Source organism: Atta colombica, unplaced genomic scaffold, assembly GCF_001594045.1.
Source record: "Atta colombica isolate Treedump-2 unplaced genomic scaffold, Acol1.0 scaffold12, whole genome shotgun sequence".
Lineage (NCBI taxonomy): Eukaryota > Metazoa > Arthropoda > Insecta > Hymenoptera > Formicidae > Atta > Atta colombica.
This window is the reverse complement of record NW_017259206.1, coordinates 8,011,538-8,024,015: the sequence shown is the minus strand read 5'-3', so window position 1 is coordinate 8,024,015 and position 12,478 is coordinate 8,011,538. Positions and strand designations below refer to the sequence as shown.

General features: G+C 30.8%; 1 protein-coding gene across 1 annotated transcript in view; it reads left to right on the top strand.

The window, feature by feature from the left end:
* Positions 1 to 12,478, top strand: part of LOC108694506 (semaphorin-1A-like) — a 223,878-nt gene that overhangs the window by 111,679 nt on the left and 99,721 nt on the right. The window lies entirely within an intron of this gene.

Genomic DNA, 12,478 nt, shown 5'->3' with positions numbered 1-12,478 from the left:
CATTAAATATGTATATATATATATATATATATATACTCGAAATAATGGATTCGTTATACTTTTCTAATGAAGAAAATAGTTTCGCCAGAGAACTATATACGGGCGAGAGATTATATACATTTATACGGAATTATTACGTTTCGTCGCGGAGCATTCGAACGCGATGCGGAAAATATGTTCCGCGTGCGTGCCAGTTGGACTAGCAGCGCGTAATTTCATAAAATTTCCTAAAGCGGGTATAAACAAGGCTGAATTTACTTAGGTTCGCGAGTGTGCGAGAGCATACATTTTATGACGTCGAGTTTATTCAGCATTAACACGAATTTAACAAGTCGCAGGTATATAATTCACAAAACGTCACGCGAACGTAAAAATAACGCAGAAGAGAATACATGTGTAGCCTCCGAGAAGATTATTACGACTGAAGAGACGCTCAGTCGCGGATGTAAAACACATTTTATTACGTAATATAATCATAATATTGCGTCAAAAGTCGCCTCTATGCTTAGTAACATATTTTGGAAAAAGATTGTCACAAAAAACATTATGACTTTATAAATGATGATACGTAAAAACTGTTCACATCCTGTGAAAAAGGTCTGAGAGATAATGACTTCAAATTATCTCTTACAATTCAAAATCTTTAGTTTTGGAAGGGTCAATTTTTTTATTTATGAAAACAAAACATACAAACTTAATATAAAAGGATCTCTTACGATTTATAAACTTTTTTTTAAATTAATCTATTATTATAATGACACCACATATCGATTCAAACAAAATGAAAACTTTCTTTTATATAAATTGTGGCGATTCTTTAAACATCATTTAATATATAGAGTAATTTGTATAGAGTAATAAAGAATAGCTACGCGTATTATTAATTTTATAAATTCGTAAATAATGGCTACTTTTTCATGGTAATTCAATTTTCATTGTAATTCTTGAAAGTCGCTTCTTGCCAGTTTACTATTATACATGCGAAGTTATGATTTCTTCACTTTTAAAAACATTTACTTTTTCGCAACCAGATGATACATATAAAAATTCTTAATAGCAATTCGATAAGTTCGACCATTCATGCACGAGCAATGTACATATCTTCTTGCGTTTTTGTCACAGAGCAGTAGTGGAGGGAAAGCGTAGCACACATTTTGTCGAAGTTGTCGGTGCGCGGCAATCCTTTAACCACCATCTCGCAATTCCTTGCGGGGTACGTTTTTGTACCTTCCCGTTCTCTCTTTACCTCCGCCTCGAGCGATTTTAAGCGGTTTCCCGCGGCGAGAGCAGTGCTTTCTCATTTCTATGGTTCACTGCTGATGAAAGATAAGTCTCGATATTTCATGTTGAATCGAGGCGTTCCGTACTCACGTGGTTTATTTACCTCCGATATACGCGAGAAATCGACGACATCGATTTCTGAACCGATCTTTCGAAGAAATTCTTCAACTATATCTCCCGAATCAAGCCGCGCCATGTTCCTCTTTTCCGAAGATCGTTAAGGTTACTTCTTTTGTTTTTTTTTAATTTCCTCAATCTACCAAATTTTCAACCGCAATTTGATTATTTCAAGCACTGATCTAGGTGACTGAATAAATGTTTTACGTGAAACGTGATTGATGTTAGCGCCGAAAATCGACAATTTCTTGTCAATATTTAACATCAATCGTATTGCGTTGCAGTAAATATATCGTCCCTTTATTGGAAACAAGACCATGTGTACGAAATAGGAATAGCGAGAGAGAAAGAGAAAAAAACGAGATTGTGTAATAGAGTCTATTTATTTTTAGGAGAACTGTCTTCTCTTTCTTCTTTTTATTGTTAATGTCAATACATATATTATCTCTGAATAATAGGTAGATATATTTGAATTGCAAAATTATATTGCTAACTTATTCGCATATTTTATAAGCGTAAATAAAAGCACATGCAATTTGACATTTGAATTGATATTTAGATTGTTTAAAAAATTTGCGCGATAAAAAATGTATTTAAATGTAATATATTAGTTCATTAAATTTAAAAATGTGCATTGTTTTTTAATTTCTTTACATTATGAGAATATTATTATTCTAAATAATATTTAAATTAAACGAAAATTTAAAAACATGTTGCGTAATGGACAATTCATGTAATTTCTATTATACAATTAATAACTGTAATAACTCCTTTTTTGATTCTTGAATATTATGAAATGAAATTGTGTTAATCAGAATTAATATATCAGATATAGAAAAGATAAATTTCAATTTCTCTTTTCGAAGAAATAACAAAAGTTATTGGAAACATTTTAACTAAAATTTATTATATTTATTATTTACAATTGTGATTCATAAATAACGAGCGATTTATTGAATTCATGTATGCAAAATTAATTACGTCAACACAATGCAATCTTTTTTTTAAATATGTATACCCATGAAGATAAACCATTTTTCAATGTAAACATGCATCACGATTACTTGAAAAAAAAAAATGTGAAATCTGAATATCATTGCATACAACTGTCATTCTGTTATTTTTTTGTTAAAATTTTTATAATTTTATCGAATACGAACATAATTACGTAACAGTCTAGGCAGTTATAAAAACAAAAATATCCGCTTTACAAAGTCTTCTAGTATTGCGCGTTAAATGCATAGTAAATCTAGTCATGGAGAAAATCAGTCTCGTTTACGCGGCGGCTATGAAAGATTGTCCGAGGAGACAGTCGTGCTTAGTGAGAGACGCTTAAGATGAAATATGAAACTCCACTTCCGACGGAGAAACATACCACTGCATCGTCAACTCTCTTTAATGGATACATGCTCTTTCGCAGAGATTAAGACTGAATTTATAACAGATTTCCCAATTACTCTTATTCACTTTTCATCTCACGAATGTGCTACATATTTCCGATATCACCCTCGTTATGTAATTTCAATTCAATTTCCATGTATTTCGTGAGCCGTTGAATTTTACAACAGTGAGAAAATGAAATTCTTTAAAGCTCTTTTGCGATTCATCACGTTTCGCGACTGACAAATTATTATTTCCGTTAGACAAATAATATTTAACATAAATCGTACGTGCGAGATTCGTCTCATGAGTTAATCGCGAGGGAAATTGTAATAAACACTAATCTTTCGTATTTAGTACGGTATATTCTATTCACCAACATTTCTATAGTGTCTACGTATGATGATACAAAAGCTAACTATTCTTTGCCTAAAAGTATTTTTTTCTTCTTTTTTTTCTACGAAGAATGCTTATATATTCTAACCAGAATTTCGTTCGAATATATCTCTGGATATATTACTGCCGGATGTCAAGTTATATAACGCACTTCCGAAAGCTACAGAAGTTCGTCCCGAGTTAATCAATATTTCATGTAGACGATATATTATTCTTTCGTTTTTGTATTTTTCATATTCAGAATATTACTTGTATAATAATATTATAATATATTTAGGGCATTACTATAATATTCACTAATTTTCTTTTATTATCGAGATAGAGAAAAAAAGATTTCATTCTCAAGCGTTTTATATCCGATTGTATTCAATACGTTAACAATTTTTTTTACATATTTTTTTTTAAATAGGAAAACACGTTAAATCTGACTTTTATAACTACTTAAATATTTTTTAGAGAATATAACAATTGCGTTATTGGAATTATTGCATTTAAATAAATATTAGATACTTAATTTTGTTTCATGCATATCCACAAAAATTGAATTTTTAGTCATCAAGATATCACTATCATGTTTATTACATTGTACACATGTTTTACTTGAATCTTCTCCATAAATCTGCTGAATATAGGCGTTATTATGTAATACAATAACGTCGATGAATGTATTGAGTCGCTGCGAAGCTTCGATATTTTTCCGATATAATGGATAATGCGAGCGCTTATTCTTTAATAATTCAGAAGATATCTTCTTGATGAATGATACACAGTGTGTTCGCTTCAGATCTCAACATTCAATTACTATTGTACACTGTAAGATACACCGATTAGAGGGATTATACTCATATCTTTCTAATGATGCTCCATCTGTTTATATTTGCATTTATATTTGCATTTATTAATTTCATATGCAGGATTTCACGATAATATTGCGACAATAAAATATTTCAAAATTTATCGATATACAAGATAATTTTAAAGTTGCTATAACAACGTGAAAGTTTGTGAAAAGTTAAGCAATAACGACACTAGCAATTATTTTCTTCGATGGTTTTTATATTGCGATTTAAAGCATGTCCAATTGCGATGTGATTGAGCGAACATCTAATCAGTGAATGCTGACATAATTGTACGTGCGATTTATGAGGAAGCGATTGCTTTTAACTGGAGTTTTTGATTGGTCACGTTTTTAAATGTAGCTAAAAACAATTTACAAATATGAAATATTACAGAATGAGAAATCTCTTTATTTGTTTTTTCAAAATGTTCCAATGCGGTACTACTCTTCACGAGTTAACGATCTTTTTTTATTGTAGTTTTAGTTTGAGTAGTTTGCAGCGTATGATAGAAAAATAAGAATATTTACCTCATTGCTCGAAGAGTATACTGTATAGTAAATAAATGATCCCTTCTTTTTACGCTCATCGAAAATATACAAAAGCTGCTGCTTTTCCATCTTGAGTTTTGACCGATTCCATAACTATCCATACTCATTTACCAATTCTAATTGTGCTCTTTTATAGGACTGTTAAAATAATGTCGGACGTTTAATGATACGAAAATGATACGATCATGCAAAGATTAATTTAGAAAACTATATATAATCGTTTAAAAATAGATTGGATTTCCAAATTATAAATTATTTAATAAATTTTCCTTATCTTAGGAATACAAGTTTCTCCATTGTGATGTCACACATTTCCAAATTTGAATCATCTAAAATTTCGATGATGCACACTTCGCTACGTTTGTTTTATTTGGAAAGTTTATTTCTTCTACCGTTTCTCTTAGAGAGAGGTGCTTATCTACTTGCATAATATTTACGTAAAGATAGAAACTCAGACAGAAGATTAAAGTCTTCGGCGCATAGTGTTGGTCGGGCTGCTGATGTAAAATTTATCTTAAGAGTATTAGCGGTAGTAGGAGTTAAGATAGGCGCCGATGCTCTTCTTGCGGCGCGATCGTCTCGCGATATTTAACCTCAGTAATATCGAGCGAGGTTGTTTTATCCGACGTGCGCACGAAGCGAGAGAGAACGGCGACGTGACATTTTGTCGCTGCTGCACGCTCGAATCGATCGTCACGCTTGCCTTTGTTTGACTTAATTACCACAGTGATAGATCGGTAGATAGGCACTGCACGTCCGACCGTCGCGCGTCGCCGACAATCGAGCTACAGTCGAAGGGTAGCTCGAGTTTGGCTGAGATTTCCGTTGAAGCAGACTTGATACGAACGTTTGAAAACTATAAAATATGGATAGTAGATTGATAGAAGGATAAAAGTAAAAATTTTTAACATATATATAGTAATGATTTATATATACGTATATATATTTTATATTATTATATTTTATTTAATATTATTTTTTATATAGTAATAATTATTGTTATATTACACATGAATACATAACAATGATTCTAAAGCTAAGTTGCATCAAATAAAATGTGTGGATCCACTTGCAATCTTCTCCTCCGGATTGGAATTATGAAGAAAATATAATGATAAAGAAAAAGACATTGGAATTAAAAAAAAGTCAGAACTAAAGCAAAATTTTATTTTTCTCTATACAATTATAAGCTGAAAATATCTATTTTCAGCTGTTTTCTTGCGCTAAGAATGACATTTACGTCTGTACATAAAGTGACCTAGAGTTAACAGATTACCTTTCACCTATGAATACTTTAAACAGTTTTAAATCGATCTTTCTTCAGCAAAAATGTCGAGAGAGATTATCGTTTATCGAGATTTTCGACTTTTGACATTAAATATATTTATAATCTTGGAAATCTAAATTTCTTCAAGATCTTTTTGAAAAAAAAAAAAAAAACATGATTTTATGTTTATGCAAGTTCTCACTTATTGTCGTGGAAGTCTCATTTTTAATTATTCATAACTTAAGGCTTATTATTTATCTTTTCATATTTTTATAAGAAAACTTTAAATTAATTACAGAATCTGTAAAGAGAAAAAGTATGACAATAAATCTGAAATATTAAACAAATACATAAACCTATATGCATATATAAAATCGAAAATGTAATTGTTAATAAAAATACACATTATTAGAATAAAAAACAAACATGTTTCTAAATTATAAAATATGTTTAATATTCGAGAGAAGGAAAGAGAGAAATATAACACATTTCACTTTTATTTATATAAGAGAGAAGTCTTGGAAGAGTTAAACTTTCAAATTAAAATATTAGTTTACAAGTTAAATAAGTTTTCCTTATTTTTAATTACATTATGTTTTTCCTTAAACTTTCTTACTAACAACTGTAATATATAAATGTTTAATTTATTAAAAACTAAGTGAAAAGTAGAATATTTTAGTTATTCTGTGGCCATCCTTTGTGCGACGTCAGAATATTTTAGCTTTGCATGTGACATCTAAAGTTTCTTATTTCATATCGATGCAATTCAGCATCGAAGTATAACTATATACTTAGAAAAACAGCAAAGAATTCGCTCTCATCGCAACTGCTTTAGATCACACGAAATAAATTACAACCATTATTCGATCAGCGTTAAGCTCTTTGCCGTTAAGAAGGTATCGATTGCGTAAAAATGTGCCAAGTAGAATAACCGTACGATAGAGGTGGCAATGGTGCAGATGGTGGTTGGCTGAGTAATGCCGGCCGCGCGTATAATAAGCCAATATAAATGCAAATGTCCATGGGAGTAGGTATATATTTTGTATTTAGTGGCTTAAGTGAAATAACACGGCGAAATTATGTGGAGCTATATTATTAAAGTAAAATTACAGCGCAAATAAAGGCCCGTTACCTACGTATGAGACATGTCGAATTGTATACATGCGTACGCACACAATTTGTATGCATTCGACTTGAATATGAATTACATTACGCTTGATCCCGTTTTGCTTTTCGTCCTTTCATATTATTTTATTATTTTTATTTTATTGCGCCGAAAATTCTATTGATGATTTTCTATTGAACACATGAAATTTTTTTAACATGCATATTTAGTTTATATTTATATATTCGAAGATTTATTGTGAGAGATAAAATTAATAATTTTGGATGTACTGTATAGTAAAATATAAATTATTGTTTATTATTTTTCCAAATTTAAAATATCTTCAGGAAAGTATAGCTTGAGAAGAAAAAGAAAAGGAAGTATAGCTTGAGAAGAAAAAGAAATGGAGAAAAAGAAAGAAACGAGAAAACATGGAAAACACGTAGAAAGTAACCAAAGTAACTGAGATCCAACGAAACTTTTCGTACAACGTTAGAAGTAACGATGCACATCGTAGAATTGTGTGTTCGAAACAGATCGACCTCGTGTCCAACAATTGGAATCGACTCACGACTGTCCTATCGCGTTTGTGTTCCCATTTGCACGCATGTCTTGATCTTTAACTATAAAATCAAATTTTATTTTTATCAGACAATTGACAATTGAAAAACTTATATCTTTTTTTAAGTTTGAGTATATATAATTAAAAAATTCATAAATTTTTGATCGTACATTGTCAGATTTGTCTTGTTAGTGATGTGTATTATTAGTAGTCAATTATGTGACTAATAAGAGAGAGAATATTGAAATATTAATTTAAAAAATCCTTTTTATTTTTAAAAAATAAAATGTCAATTCCAATTCTTAATACTTGTTTTTAAAAAAAGTTATCTTTTCGATTTAATCGCAATTCTCAAATCTTTTATATTGACCTAAATTGCAAAGGCAATAACAATATTACCTCTTCTTGAAAAGATATGAAGAACATTGCACAGAGGTGACTTCTAAAGGTGGCTTTGTTTAACGATCGATTGCCGATCACTGATTTTAATTACCGATTTAAAGTTGCTCGACAGTGAACCGTAAATCGAAGTCTTGCGATCGCGTGTACTGCTTTCAGCAATGGAGATCCACTGTCACGTGATGAAAATTAAACGAAATCGGAACGTAGCTCGATCGATCACCGACCAAACATTGATAGAGGAAGCAGAGTTGTCGATAAGCATCGACTAGCCAAGGAAATTGATTTGAGTCAATGCGGGCCGAGATTCGTAAGCCACGAGCCGATATCAATATACGTTTCGAAAACGACTCGACTCGTCGAGGAGTCAATTTCGTTTATCCATGCCACCATCGGGGGGTCTTCATGCTATCACGATACACACGGTGTTACAGAATTACTGAACGTTATACTGATCATAATCTATTTCATATTTTATATCAACTATTTTTAAAGAAGACATCGATAAATCTCTAAAATTTTTTAATAATTATTGGAGAACCTATTGGAATTGTTGAAAAAGAGATATTGGCTATTTTTTCAACACGTTTAATGAGCATTGATTCTAAATTTGTACTGTACATGAATCCAAGTTTTGAAAAAACTTTCAACATATTATTGATTGTTATATATTATCCATTTTTACGATTTAGTTATAATTATATTTTGTGATATAGCAGTAGGATAATAATTTTCACTATCGCTTTACAAATTAATAAAAGCAATATAATTTATATGTTTAAAAATCTGTGTATAATTTATGAGTAGTTGAAAATGCTTTTGGTAATCCTAAGACATTTTGTATATTTTTGAAGCAAAGATCGATCCTTATCTGTATCAGTCGCGTGCCGATGAGAGGCGGTGACGATGCTCGGGAATAAGAAATTACATCGTAAGAGCTGGCGCGTGCCGAACTCACCCTCCGTTATAAACCATGATTGCAATATATGTACATCTATGCATATGTATGTAGTAAGTAAAGTGCAATCGTATCTAGGAACTGTATCCATATGCATCACGAGATTGTAAAGAACAACGTTGTCGAAATTAAGGTAACGTAATACTGACGTAGAGGAAAGTATATTCGCCTTGCAAATAAGTTTATAATGTTTTCTTGGATTTTATTTGATAATAATCGGGGTTGAATGATAGGTAGAATTATATTGTCTTATCGTTGAGGAATTGTATTTATAGAAGCAATCTTAGAACTGAATAACTCAGATGACTATATTAACCACAAATGCCGGTGTAAAGCGATTAACGATAAACATCGCAATGATTGTTTATTGATTTTAGTGAATCTCGAATATATTATAAAATAACATTAGACACATTTTCTTATAAAATCAAAATTGTTTATACAATGATTTTAATATCATAAAAAATATATAAAATAAGTTATCTTATAAATTATAAAAATAATTAGAATTTAAATTTTCTTTATTTTTCCTTTTTTCTCTCTTCCTTTATCTTTCTTTTACTTTTCCTTATTTTTTAATTAATAATTTTAGAACTGATTCTGCTCGCTTTATTTCGCTAATTTATAAGATATTATGTATGTGCAAATAATTACTCGGTTCATTTCTAGTCATTATTAGAATTTAATTTATGATGAAAATATTTCCTGATAATTATATTTTCTAAATTCTTTCTTCGCAAAGATAAAAAGGTTAACGCATTTCCAATAAGTTTATACGTATTTTTATCTATTCCTAACAGACTATTACAACGCGTGAGAAATTCTTGTTAGATAATCTAAAGTAAACCATAAATTTTTTAAGGAGTATAAAATTCTGTAAAACGTAGGTGTCAAATTTGTAATGGAAGAACAATTATATTAATTTTTTATATAGAAAATATTTTTATTAAGTTTTATTAATTATGTAGCACTAATTACAAATTTTAACTAACATGTGTATATGTACGTAACACAAATTGCACAAAAATTATCTTTTCGATAAAAGAAATTGAAAATCGATGAAATCCAATGAATGATAAAGAAATTATTGGTTGACTGATAGCTTTGAAATTTAATCACATAAATCCGCTCGCTGTTCCATATATGGGTGTATAAACGTTTCAGATGTACTGCATCTCTGTGCAAAATTGATTTATAAAATGCATCCTATTGGAATTAATACAAATTGACCGCTATAAACGCAAAAAATAACGCTTTAAAGCAAAATATACAAGAAAATATTTCTGTTTTGTTACTGTGATGATATTCATGACGTTTCTAGATAATTTTTGATTGTATTAGCCTATCGAAATCCTATACTGACACTGTGGATAAGCTAATGCAATCAAAAATTGGCTGCAGCCAATTAAAAATGCTATGCTATATTTTACCATCTAATTTGCTGCAGCCAATCCTTTCTTTCAGTGTAATACACTTATGTAATTTATATAGAAACTTTACAAAATAATTTTTGATGAACATATGTCGTGATATATCCAAATATCGTTGTATATTTAAAACAAGTGAAGTGAATTTTTATTAAAAGATCATATTTTTCTGTACATATAAATTTTTCTCCCTCGAGGACAAATAATAAATTTGATCTAAAAATAAAAATTCTGCTAAGCCATCGATCGCAAAAAGCCGATTGGAATTCGAAGAATTTCTTTGCTTACGGTTCGTGATTTTTTTAAATTACTATTGTAAAGTGAAATCCATTGCATGCTATGCGGAAAGCTATGCAGAAAAAATAGCTACTTCTTCTACCGGTGACAGTCATATGCATTGCAAGTAGGATTATTCTTGAGCTCTTATAGATCTCGACGACAGTCTGCTTCCGCTCTTACGAATATAGAGAGCAGATCAGTGTCGAACGAGAATGCTATCCGACCCGATTAACGTATCGGAAAACTCATCCGCGCGATCTCACGTAGTCGATGATACGGACTTTAAACCTTTGCTATAGCCATTCCGAATGCTATTTGAACTTCACCTCTTTCGTCTCATTCATGAATATATACCGTTACATTTCACATTTCATGCATATCGAAATTTCATTACGCTTATTTTTAACGTCTATTGGATGCATTTTGCACAAAGATATTTTATCATCATGAATTAATTAAAAAAAAAAAACAAAAAACAAAAAATAATAAATTAGAAATATATATGAGAATATATATGAATATGTATATTGCTTATTATTATAAATTTCTATTGTGCTATCAATTTTTCTTATTTTCCTTCGAAAATTAAATTTGACTTGCATAATCATCTTTGTAAGAAAGTAACTCTTTTTAATAATTTGTTTAATTGTTTTTATTTTGCTCTTAATAAGACGACAGTTATAATTACACTAATACACGGAGAAACAAATGCATAAAATTAATATTTCAAAATAGAAAAACATAAAGAGAGATTTCATAAAAATTTTTCTATTCTTGAAGAATCCTCGAAGTTGTATTGGTACAGAAAAGATCAGAGAATTTTTCGCTCTTACTTTTCTCTTTCTTATATTTCTTCCCTATTCCCAGTACATACCATAATGTGGTCGCATACGTAAGTGAAAAAACATAACGCGGAATATATATAGGAGAAGAAACGCTCTGTCGACTGCGCGTGAAGAGGTTCGGATATGATGGTCGTAGATAGATAGATAGAGGAAAGAAAGGGTTGTGAAACGATGTGGAGTGTCAATGGTAGTTTGCAATGGGAAAGAGAGAGAAAGAGAAATAGAGAGATGGGGGTGGAGAATCGAGTGAAGAGCCGCTGCCGCTGCTGCCACAAAGTAGGCGCGGCGCTTTATCGTCAACTAAAGGCTAAGAGACGCTCTACCTTTCAGTTTCTTTTATACGTACTTCCTGGATATCTTCTCTGCATACTTGCTACATCCCCCTCTAGCCCTCTTCGCTTATCGTAACAAGTTCTTCTGTCGACGAGATACAGCCGATGCATCGTCGTTATCGTGTTCCCGCTGCGGATACCGTCGTGGATTCCACGGAGTGTCCCCGACTTATTCAGCTATCTTTTATCTACTCTACCGGATCATTTGATTAGTTTAGACTCGACCCGAGCAAAGGGATTAAAAAAAGACGCTAGAGTAGCTTTTTAGCTTAAGCAGTCGAGAATCAAGCTTTTCTGAAAATAAACCTTAAAGAAGCAAACAGTAAAGCTCTTTAACTTTATTTAATTTTAAATGAAATTAGATTTATAATTTTGAAATGAGTTGTACAATAAATATCTGATGCTGAAAATTTAAAAAATTCGTGATAATGATGATCGAGTTAAAGAGAAAAATAGTCACGTTCTTTAAAATTAATTTAAAGATCTACGAACGAAATATGGTTAAAGTTTTAGAATAATCTGTACATTATCGATTAATATGTTCATGTAAAGCTGTGCACGTGCGAATAATGTATACGCGAATAGTTCATTCGCGGACGTGAGAACGTAATAGGAAGATTGTTGCATGATGCGCGAAATCCGACGCGTATTATGATTCCAACGCATGATTGATTGATTCACGGAAAACATGTTTTCTGCAAATAATTTATACGAAATCCATACTTATACTAAGAATGTTATTT